Raw genomic sequence first — 12,801 nt, 5'->3', positions numbered from 1 at the left:
ACGTAACAGTTGGGATCATTAATATGTACGCCCCCAATATTTGCATATGCCAGCCCATGTTCAAGCATTAGACAAGGGCAGGACGTCTGGATGTGCACAGCTGAATCATCAGACTAGGTAAGCAAGCAAGAACAATAGCGAAAAATGGCAGATGGAGCGATAATAACTGACATGATTCATGATAACATGATATTTTTAGTGATATTTGTGAATTGTCTTTCTAAATGTTTCGTTAGCATGTTGCTAATGTACTGTTAAATGTGGTTAAAGTTACCATTGTTTCTTACTGTATTCATGGAGACAAGAGCCGTCGTTATTTTCATTTTTAAACACTTGCAGTCTGTATAATTCATAAACACAACTTCATTCTTTATAAATCTCTCCAACAGTGTAGCATTAAGCCGTTAGCCATGGAGCACAGCCTCAAACTCATTCAGAATCAAATGTACAGTAAACATCAAAATAAACACTACTTACACGATTAGACATGCTGCATGACAAACACTTTGTAAAGATCCATTTTGAGGGTTATATTAGCTGTTTGAACTTCTTTTATGTTGTTCAAGGCAAGCGCGAGCTCTTGGGGCGTGGAGCACGGGATTTAAAGGGCCACACACCCTGAATTGGCTCATTTCTAATTATGCCCCAAAATAGGCAGTTACAAAATGAATTAAAAAAAATCTATGGGGTATTTTGAGCTGAAACTTCACAGACACATTCAGGTGACACCTTAGACTTATATTACATCTTTAAAAAAAAGTTCTAGGGCACCTTTAAGTATTATTATGTTAATAAATTGAACCCTATAAAGTGTTGCTAGGATTTTCACTCATTTTATGGTTTAAAAGTAAGCCTGATCCCTTAGAAAAGTAATAAAGTTATAAAAATACTTTCTGCAACAATTTGAGATACCATTCATGCTCAAGTGCCAAAATGTATACTTAGAGTTAGAGGTTTGAGGTTCAAATCAACAGTAATAGTCATGATTGTCTTAATGGACAGTAGATCTGTGTGTTTGTAACTCACTTCAATGACAGAAAGACTATTAGAGGAACTGAGTAGACTCTGTTTTGACTGATAGACAAGGAACAACTCCTTTGCACATGCTCCACATGTGGATTGTCTCACAGCCCTCGGCTCAGAGTCCACAGGGGTGCTGAAGAATCTGCTCTGGCCCTTCCTCTGCTATTGTACAAGTTCTTTTCTTACACATAAAGACTAGAGAGAGACAGCGGAGGAAAGGGGGGCCGAAAGGGGTCAAGGGAGAGTGAATGAAACATTTTGGAGGCTTTCAGCGGTGCAGCTCAAGAAGGAAGGATGAATGAGTGAGGGAGTGACAGAGAGGGACATGGAGAGAAGGAAAGAGAGAGAGAGAGCGGGGGGTCGAGCGGGCAGCCACATGGGCAGTTCTCACTCGGGATAATGAGAGTCTTTTCTGCGGCACTTAACCTCCAAACGGCACGCTGGGAACCCACAGCCGCGCGAGCTGGTCCACACAACAGCCACGCTCGGACACGCTCACCCACCGCTTAATCAAATTTTACACCCAGCGCGGTGCCCCCCCACTACACGTGGCCCTGACAGCCTCTCTCCCAGGATCACGCTCACCCAGAGGCCACGCAGAAGAGAGGAAGAGAAGGAATGCTAATGAAGATGAACAAAACTTTTAAGAGGAAAAAAAATAGAGCACATTTTCTGCAGGCACAAGTGGTTTTGTGTAATAGCATGACACATACCGACATGTTGTTGGATAAAGCTTATCAAACTAGGGAAATTAAATCAATTAATAATACCATATTTACTTTCATTTTCCAGATCACTATTTAGTCTGCAGCACCTATCTATGGCACCGAATCTCCACTATATGACAACACAGTGATTTAACAACTTGTTTCATTCCTTAAAGGTGCCCTAGATTCAAAAATTTAATTTACCTAGTCATAGTTGAATAACAAGAGTTCAGTACATGGAAATGACATACAGTGAGTCTTAAACTCCATTGTTTCCTCCTTCTTATATAATCTCATTTGTTTAAACGACCTCAGAAGAACAGGCGAATCTCAACATAACACCGACTGTTACGTAACAGTCGGGGTGTACGCCCCCAATATTTGCATATGCCAGCCCATGTTCCCAACATTATGAAAGGCATTAGACAAGGGCAGCCAGTATTAACATCTGGAGCTGCACACAGCCGAATCATCAGACTAGGTAAGCAAGAACAACAGCGAAAAATGGCAGATGGAGCAATAATAACTGACATAATCCATGATAGCATGATATTTTTTGTGATATTTGTAAATTGTCTTTGCTAATGTACTGTTAAATGTGGTTAAAGTTACCATCGTTTCTTACTGTATTCACGGAGACAAGAGCCGTCCTTATTTTCATTTTTTAAACACTTGCAGTCTGTATAATGCATAAACACAACTTCATTCTTTATAAATCTCTCCAACAGTGTAGCATTAGCCGTTAGCCACGGAGGACAGCCTCAAATTCACTCAGAATAAAGCTTTTAACATCCAAATAAATACTTTACTCACATAATTCGAAGCATGCATGCAGCATGCATGACGAACATCTTGTAAAGATCCATTTGAGGGTTATATTAGCTGTGTGAACTTTGTAAATGCGCTGTAATAGAGTGCCCCAGGGATGACGCGTTTTTGTAGGCAAAACCCGGAAGTGAGTTAGCATTTTAGGACTTCCGGTTCCAACGCCGTAAAGTCTATGGGTTTTTTGAATGGGTTTTTGCTAAATCGCCTGAAATAAGGTCTGTGGTTAACAAAGCCTCTAAATATTTTCACGTTTTGATCTATGACATAAAACACTCCAGTTATAATGCACTTATGATTTTTTTAACTTTTACTGTGTCTTAAAATCGGCGGTTGCTAACAAATTGCTAAAAGGGACTACTTCCTTTGGCGGGGACTTTAGACGTCATCATTAAAAACGGGACATTTGGACAGCATTTCTCATGAAAAAGTGGAAAAGTATTCATAACAGCACAGATCATAATCAGCGAGCATGTTTTTAAATAAAGTTGTTTTTTAAATACAGTTTGAGGAAGCGTGGTGGTGACAACATTGATCTGCGCCATGGTGTGCTGTAGTCCGTTTATAGCCTACTGTTAGCCTTTTATATCTGACGACTTTATTTAGGCTTCAAAATGGATAAATGTTGTGTTAACTTGTAAAGATTATCTTGATAGACAAAACGTGTAAGTGTCATAACCCTTTGTTCAACACAGAGCTTATTTTCTGCCATTTTCCAAAAGTCAATGAAAAAATGCATAGGCTTTCAACCGAGGGAATCCCTGCGCCGCTAACTTCCGGGTTGGCCTACAAAAACGCGTCTTCCATGGGGCACTCTATATAGTCAACAGCTCGTGTGGCAGGAAGCACGCGTCTTAAAGGGGCGGCGCCGAGTGTAAATCAGTGCATTGTTAATTATGCCCCAAAATAGGCAGTTAAAAAAATGAATAAAAAAAAAATCTATGTGGTATTTTGAGCTGAAACTTCACAGACACATTCAGGAGACACCTTAGACTTATATTACATCTTGTAAAAGAACGTTCTTGGGCATCTTTAAATTTGATTGGTGGCATTCCAACAGTGCTGAAAATGGATTCTTTCTGCATCATTGCAAAGGTGGTGACAAGTGAATAAATGAGTAAGTCATTGAATCAACAAATTCACTCAACAACATTCATTAAGGAAGTATTTATCTTTATGAGTGAGCCATTTAAAGCAGAACTAAGTAACTTTTTTTACCTTCATAAATAGTTTTCTAAGTCCTTACGATGGTTAATTGACTTGTAGTGGTGTGTTTGAGGCAAGCACTAACCCCCTCTGGCACGTCTACGCCAAAAAACAGCACTTGCAAGTTGAGCTTCGCCGACCCAACACAATCTCACCTCATGTTGACGTTCACGCGAGAGTGACAAAATACTTTACGGTAATTCAAAAACAATGTATATTATGACTTTTAAGACAATTTCGAAAATTACCCACCTCCATCGAGATTTCTTGTACTGTATTTGCAAAACTACTGCGCTGCTGAGCGTTGTAGTCCAGAGCTGCGCTCGGAGTATTTACGACAGTGTGATTCACTGAAGGAACCTGCAGGGGGAGCTTCGCAAATCTTACTGAGTTCCGCTTTAATTATTTTGTCAACTGATTTGTTTAAAAACACTGATTCATCCAGAAATAAACAAGCATCTAGCTTTATGAGTGAGCCATTTAATCATTCACTCAACCAATTTATTAGTATTAAAAATACTAATTCATTCATCAACAAAACAAGTGACTTGCTGAATTCAGAATAGCATAGTACACTCTAAAAAATGCTGGGTTAAAAACAACCCAAGTTGGGTTGAAAATGGACAAACCCAGCGATTGGGTTGTTTTAACCCAGCGGTTGGGTTAAATGTTTGCCCAACCTGCTGGGTAGTTTTATTTAAACCAACTATTATTTAAAAATTGCTATATGGCTAGCTTAAAATGTACCCAAAATAGTTGGGAAATCAAAAACCAGATGCAATTAGAGACAACAATAATAGACAAAATGTGAATGTTTATTAATAAGCTTTAATATTTTATTAATATAAATTTAATAGTTTAATAGTTTATTAACATAAATTTATTAATAAGCAATTTAATAAATGTTTATTGTTTAATAATTATTCATTGAACATTAAAAAATGTTCATTTCCAACATACTTTGGGTTAATTTTAATTAAGCAATACAGTAATTTTTAAACAATAGTTGAGTTAAATAAAACTACCCAGCAGGTTGGGCAAACATTTAACCCTACTGCTGGGTTAAAACAACCCAATTGCGGGGTTGTCCATTTTCAACCCAACTTGGGTTGTTTTTAACCCAGCATTTTTTAGAGTGTAATCTTACTATAAGAAATAGCAAGAGCAGTGTTCAAGTATGTTATTCAGAAATCAGCCACAGTCTTTTTAAGTGAGTCATTGATTCACTCAACTGATTCATTTAAAAACATTAGTTCATTCTTAAGTGAGAAAAGTGATTTGCTAAATTTGAAATAGGATATTAATATTATTATTATTACTGTTTTGAATTCAGCCACAATCTTTTTTAAATGAGTCATTGATTCATTCATAAAAAAACACTGATTCATTAAGGAATGAAACACTTGCTCAGAGACTTGCAAGATTTTCTGCTTTTGTTTAGAACTATTTTCATTGGTGGAGCAAAAATAGACAAAATGTGTTAAAAATAATTTGTCTTAAAGTTACTCACCATTAACTTTTTGTCCACTGAACTTGTATAAAAGATATATTACAGTGAAGTTCATTATTCTCTGTTATACTGTTATACATTAGACCAATCGATTTACTAGATAAGACCCTTATTCCTCGTCTGGTATCGTTTAAAGCCCTTTGAAGCTGCACTGAAACTGTAATTTTGACCTTCAACTGTCTGGAGGCCATTGAAGTCCACTATAAGGAGAATAATCCTGGAATGTTTTCATCAAAAACCTTCATTTCTTTTTGACTGAAGAAAGGAGGACATGGACATCTTGGTGAGTAAATTATCAGGAAATTTTTTTTTTAAAGTAGACTAATCCTTTAAGTTTGATTTTCAAACTGTGGCCTCTGGCATAACCAAAGTCAGCAAAAGCATTTCATTTTTAACACAGCATGTTGAGTTAGAACATTTCTTTAAAAAAAAAAAAAAACTTCTATTCAGTTGTGATCCATCTGGTAGCTGGAAAGTAACAACGTTGGTGTAGGCATGAGACAGCAGGAGATATAAGACACAGAGTTTCCTAGCCTCAGGGCATGAATGTTAACAGGAAACAGCAGCACTTCTGTGGTCAGTCTGCGTAATAATCAGCACACAGAATGAGTGACGAAACACTCCCCTGGGTATTAGAGAGCGCTCAGCGTGACAGCTACCTGACGAGCCCAGCAGTGAAGGGACGTGGGCTGCTGAACATGGCTTGGTGGCCAGGGACAGCACTCCATCCTCTCTTGAGCAAACACAAAAGCATGTTTTCTCAGCACACTGCAGTCACTTTCTCCTGTCACTCAAACAGTCCCCTTGGATCCCTGATTGTCTCCAGGTGAGTGTTTATGTTTGACTGGGCAGTAGTGGTTTCACACACTTATCCTTAAACCACATCTAAGCAGTATCAGAGCAATGACATTTCTGTGTTGATATTAGATTTGAAAGCTAGGATTTCTATTTCCCAGCATGCTTTGCACATGGCACTCAAAAGGGAGAGCAAATGTTAAAATTAACTGTTATATAATGTTTTTTTGTGTGTGTGTGTGTGTGTGTTAAGATTAATGTTAAGTGGGAGAGTGTTTAATGTTATGTAATGCTAATTTAGAATGAATGTACTCAAACGTTTCAAGTTAAAGGATTAGTTCACTTTCAAATGAAAATGACCCCAAGCTTTACTTACCCTCAAGCCACCCTAGGTGTATATGACTTTCTAATGAACACAATCGGAGATACATTAATAAATATCCTGATGCATCCAAGCTTTATAATGGCAGTGAACAGGGATCACGAGTATGAAGCTGAAGAATGTGCCTCCATCCACATCCATCCATCATAAACGTACACCACACTAGAGGTCTACAAAGAAGACCCGAGACCCGAGGACCCGGGACCCGTACGGGTTCGGGACTATATTTTAAATGGTCAGCCGGGTCGGGTCCTAATCTATTACTTTGGTTCCCGGGTCTGATTAACATTGTGTGTATACCCGAGCTGATTTGATTCAGAGATCACCCGGCCGTGTTGGGAGTCAGTCAGCGCTGTGCATGTTTTGTAACTTGAAAAGTATGAGCCGGGAAATAAAGTGAAAAAACACAAGTGACCCCAGCCATCAGAAGCAGAGCGGGCAGAGTTAATGCAAGCAAACGGTGATCATCGAGTTTTACTATTCCTATCGTGTGCAACAGTAATGCAAACAAACTTCAAATCTCAAGAACTGCTTGTAGCCTTGCACATTCGCATTTAAATAACATAGCCTATTTCAAATCATTAACAAAATATGAACTATCACACGAATGTTTTCTGTGACTCTTAAAGCTTATGTTTCAGGTTGCTCCAGCTAATGCGCATGTCTCATGCGAGCACACTTTCTTTCTCCTGTTTTTATAATAAAATTATGCCGTCTTGTTATATCTAAAGTTTTGGTCAGACTCGGCTCAGAAAGCACAGAAATGACAGCAAATAAGTAATGCTAACGTCAGCGGCCATGTCACTGAACAAGCAATCTTTATTATAGTTCAAAAGGGCAAACAGTAAAAGTTATTTTATTATGTGAGTTGACTCGAGTTTCGAGATACAAAGAAATAATGCAAAACTGCAAAGTCGCATTTGTCATCGTGACAGCAAGTGAACTTTTAAAGCTGGAATAATGAGTGGATTAAGCATTTCAATCGGCAAGAGAGGAATAACGGATGAACTTTCTTGGCAAGTGCATCACAGTCAGGTACAAGGGAGAAAGCTATAGCCTACTAATATTAGGTAAGACAACACGTTTTATTTTAGCAACTTGTTTATTGACTTATTAATAGTAATTTGCTGTGGAATAGACCTATGTGCCGATCGGGTCCAGACGGGTCCGGTCGGGTTCGGGTCCAGCTTAGACGGGTTCGGGTAGTACATTTATGGCATTTATGGGTTCTGCACGGGTTCGGGTCCAACTTTCAAAATAATAGTCGGGCCGGGTCGGTTCCGTGTAGCACATTTACGGGTCTCTTCGGATACGGGTATGAATTTTTGAACAAAATCAGGCCAAAAAGAAGTTCGTTTTGTGTACTTTTTGGAAGTTCGAAACGGATTGCCAAAGCGAACTTTCAGGAAAAGTTAACTTCAGCTGCAAAACACCTTCGTACTACCATTGGTCCGTGACGATAACGTAATAGAAGGTGTGCGCTGAGGCTCCGCCTTCACTCACGTGGGTCGCGTCTCTGACTCATTTTGTGTGTTTGAGTTCATCGAGGTAAGAGCTCCGCGGGTGAAAACATGAACACACTGGATAGCCGCTTTATAGTACAAAATGAAGTTGTGCTTGTAAAAAAATGAGGCACTAACACTGTTTTTCATGTCTGATACTGAAAAGCTTCTTGATTTTAAGCAATTTATTAAATAAAGTGCTATATGAAGACGTGACGTGACTGGAGTGCTACTTTGCAGAGCTCGTGCTAACATACCCATGTTATGATCAGACGTTTTTCTTATGCTTTCTATAATAAATGCTTGCTGTTTTCTCATTTTTGTTGTGTTTATTTTGGTACTGAGAAGAAAGTGCACGGCACATATTTACATATTCATATAACCGTCACTCTCAGCAGTGTGGGCGGTGTCAGATGTTTGTTTACAGTATATCGCTGGTCATGCATTTCGAACTTCGTTTTACCCCTAAACGAAGAAAGAAAAAAAAAAACTTTGTTTGAAGTATACCGGGGCCTTAAAGCTTGGGGTAATTTTCATTTGAAAGTGAACTAATCCTTTAAGAAAAAAATAAAAGTATGAGTAATCTGACAGTTCTGTTTACTTAAACTTTGAATTTCTTAACTTAACTAACCAGAGAGAACGATAGATAGAATGACAGACATAAAAACAGACAGGTTGTTAGACAGACAGAACGACAGACAGGTAGACCGGAATGATAATGACAGATAGAATGAAAGAGACATTATATTGACAAACAGTTGAAATGAACACAAGTGTGTGTTTGTAATAAGACTGATCCAGTAGTTGAATTGTGCTCTCTCCCACGTAAAGCTTCAAACTGTTTGCTTTGACTCTGGTCTGAATGCACAGGAGCCGTGCCTGTTTATTACAGCTCTGTGATATGATAGGCTGCTTACAGTCACACACCTTCTGAAATGCACAAACATAAAGACATTTGTTTGTCTAATGGTCTATCCTAGCTTGTCCTCACCAATATATCACCTTTAGGAAACTCCGATCACAGACAGACATAATTATCAATCAACACCTGGTAATTATGTGATTTGCAAATGTGACATCACGCAACCCCAGTTTTTCAACAAGCAATGCCCCCTGGTGCACATCAACCAGTATGGGCCTGGCAATAACCTCTTCATGTAATTTAACCAGCAGAGGGTGACATTTTTCAAGTTCCTTTTAGCTGTTTCCCAGGGCAACCTCCTCCATATTCCCGGATGGGCCCTCCCCTCAGAGGCCTAACCTCTCCTAATCCTCCTCCCCCCGTTTCCATGGCGACGGCTCAGACGAGCAGGTGACGCATTGACAGGGAGCAGATGGTTCCCCGTGGAGGTAAGCATGGCTAAACAATAACTCCATACTCAACATAGAGCTTTTCTTTCTAAACTCTAGTCTCTCTCCTAAACCACACACACACACACACACACACACACACACACACACACAAACACGTACACGTAAACACACACAAGCCCATTTGAAATCTCACATAGAGACTTCCCCAAAACATACACACAGCCCCCCTTCCTCCATTTTCACCCAGCTGAAGCCCTCTCCATTCCTTTATAGCAAACACACACACCATCACACTAGCCTAATCACAAAAACATGATCATACTCACACACAACACTAATGCTCTCCCCTTTCATCACAGGCACACTAAAGAAATGTTGTCCTGCTTTCTCTGTGGCATGACATGGGTTGCAGAATACAGATACCGTATAGATGGATTATTTAGCAGAGATACTCATTCTGTAACCATAATCAGGTTCTGAGTAAAGAGATGAGGAGAACATGCAGATGTTTGGCTGGTTTATTAGAGGAGTTTGACAAAGTTGTGATAAAAACACAAGGAAACCAAGAAATGATTTTATATATGCTCTACGAATAGAATAAATAATTTTCTCAAATCTTAAGAAAAAGGGGAGGCAAAGTAAGATATAACTTTGCAATATAACTTATACCTATGTACTTTATCCTATTGTTTATTGTAATTATTCATAGTATGTATTTGTCAAGATTTTGTGTAGCTGCCGCCTTTTTAAAATGAACATTAAAATTTGAGGTGAATTTTTTTTCTTTAAAGGTGCCCTAGAATTAAAAATTTAATTTATCTTGGCATAGTTAAATAACAAGAGTTCAGTACATGGAAATGACATACAGTGAGTCTCAAACTCCATTGTTTCCTCCTTCTTATATAAATCTCATTTGTTTAAAAGACCTCCGAAGAACAGGCGAATCTCAACATAACACCGACTGTTGCGTAACATTTGCAGTCTGTATAATTCATAAACACAACTTCATTCTTTATAAATCTCTCCAACAGTGTGTAATGTTAGCTTTAGCCACGGAGCACAGCCTCAAACTCATTCAGAATCAAATGTAAACATCCAAATAAATACTATACTTACATGATTAGACATGTTGCATGACGAACACTTTGTAAAGATGCATTTTGAGGGTTATATTAACTGTGTGAACTTTGTTTATGCTATTTAAGGCAAGTGCGAGCTCCGTGGGCGGGGAGCATGAGCATTTAAAGGGGCCGCAGCCTAAATTGGCTCATATTTAATGATGCCCCAAAAAATTAATTCAAAAAATCTATGGGGTATTTTGAGTTGAAACTTCACAGACACATTCAGGGGACACCTTAGACGTTCTATGGCACGTTTAATTAATCTGTTTAGGGAATGAATGAAGAATCACTTATAATAGTCACTCTTCACCACCTGTTGGAGTAATGATGAGTAGCCTACAGAAAGCTAGCTCTTAATGCTTTTCCAGTGTTGTTATTGTTAACTAAAACTTCTTAAACCATTCATTTTGGTCAATGAAATGAAGCTAAAAACCAAAACAAAACAAAAAAAAAAAGCTTAAGTTTAAGAATCAATTTTTGGGATTGACTCTCCGCCCTAATTAACAAGATATAACAGTACCTTAAAGGGATAGTTCACCCATAAATGTAAATTCAAATCATGACCTCGAGTTGTGTGCGACGGCCGTTTAAGACAAGTCGTTTCACAAACAAATGATGATGCAGTGGCTGTTACTGACTATTTAAATCTAGCGGTTTTGGTGTCTCGTGTTTCAAATTCAGTGCACCTCAACTATTTAAGCGAGCCAAACCGTTCTGTACCAAGCTGTCCCATGAAGTGGAAAAAGCGCCAAAAAGTGATCTGTACTGAGCTGTACCGAACCGTACCATGCAGTGGAAAAGCACCATATGGTAGTCAATGGGGGGCGAGATCTGCTTGGTTACAAACATTCTTCCAAATATCTTCCTTTGTGTACAGCAGAACAAAGAAATTTATACAGGTTTGGAACAACTTGAGGGGGAGTAAATGATGACAGAATTTTCATTTTTGGGTGAACTATCCCTTTAAATTCTTTGTGAAATAGCTTGACGAGCTGTGTTGAATCCAAAAAACTATATGTCTATAGTCAACTAATTACCTACTAGTATCCTAGGAGTTGGCTTCTTTCAGTGCAGTGCATAATATGCATAATTTACCTCAGGTCAAAGTGTATTTGGGGGCTGGGAAATATATGTGAGTGTGTACAGCGGGGTTGGGAGGGATTATTATGGAGATCAGCTAATGCATGTTGAACATTGCATTCTGGTTTTAAGTGACTAGTGTGGAAAGCATAGCACAATGCACAACCTCTAACTTTTTTTCCTACTTTCTCTCTCCCTCTTTCAAAGCCACACTTTCTCCCAAAGCACCTGGAGATCACAAAAAAGAGGATGAGAGACCCCCCACCCCACCCCTCCCAATTCGCACACATCAACTCCACACTAGGTCTACCTATCAATACAGTGAGTGTGGACTGCGGGACGCTGTTCGGGGTGGGCTACGCTGAGCCTGAGGCTTTTCCATACAGCCTCACAGCCAGGAGCCATTGAAGTGCTCTGCCTCCATAATGGAGTCACTAATAGGTGCCCATTCAGCAAGGAAAGTGTTTTCTGAAAAAAAAGAAGGGGAGCGAATGAACGAAAGAGAGAAAAGAAAGTTTTAGGGGAAGCGGCAATCACTATGTACGCTGCCTTGAGTATGTAAAATTTATTCAGGCCTCCTCCCACAAAAGCCCCATCCCACATTTTTTTCTTCTTCTTTTGACTGTTTAGGAGAGTAAGGGGGGGGGGGGGGAGAGGAGAATAACAAATCACTATTGAAAGGGCTTTATAGAGAGTTTGGAGTTCTCTTTTCTTCTTTACTTGTAGATGGGGTGAATAGCCTGTCCAGGAGTGAGTACAGGCCTGAGTCCAGATATTGTTTGGATGTTCGCAGTTTCTCGCCTCTGTACGCTCTCTCAATTAGCTGTGCCTCTCGGTCATACATGCGCTAGCATATCTGTAAACACTGAATAACACTGCTAACATCTCTTTTGAGATAGACTTAATCGGTTTTTGTCATTTTTGAAAATTAAATGCTTTTAAACAATGTTTTTTTTTCATGTAGCATGCATGCTAATAGCGACAACCTTCATTTACATTCTCACAGTGGTTTTCCTGTTTCTAGTTTGTTAAAGGCATAACTAACCTAAAAATTCAAATTCTGTCATCATTTACTCACCCTGCATGTCTTTCCAACACTATATGTCTTCTTTTTCTCCTGTGGAACATAAAAGAAGATATTTTGAATAAATCCAACATTCATCATTGGTTACATAAAAAAAAAAAAAATGTGTGTTTGTGTTCTGCAGAAGAAAAAAGTCATACAGGTGTGGAATAACATGATGACAGATTTGGGGTGAATACATTTTTAGTGAACTGTCCCTTTAATTGAATATTTCGGGTTCAGCTGAATGATAAAATGGATTTTGAAAGTTGT

General features: G+C 38.8%; 1 protein-coding gene across 1 annotated transcript in view; it reads left to right on the top strand.

The window, feature by feature from the left end:
* The first annotated feature begins 7,284 nt into the window (after nucleotides 1-7,284).
* LOC137024435 (serine-rich adhesin for platelets) overlaps nucleotides 7,285-12,801 on the top strand; it is a 69,269-nt gene continuing 63,752 nt past the window's right edge. The window contains exon 1 of the mRNA XM_067391933.1: nucleotides 7,285-7,518. The gene's annotated coding sequence lies outside the window, so the exon portion shown is untranslated. The remainder of the gene's footprint in view (nucleotides 7,519-12,801) is intronic.

Source organism: Chanodichthys erythropterus, chromosome 8, assembly GCF_024489055.1.
Source record: "Chanodichthys erythropterus isolate Z2021 chromosome 8, ASM2448905v1, whole genome shotgun sequence".
Lineage (NCBI taxonomy): Eukaryota > Metazoa > Chordata > Actinopteri > Cypriniformes > Xenocyprididae > Chanodichthys > Chanodichthys erythropterus.
Note: the sequence above shows the minus strand (reverse complement) of the source record. Positions and strands in the feature narration are given on the sequence as shown.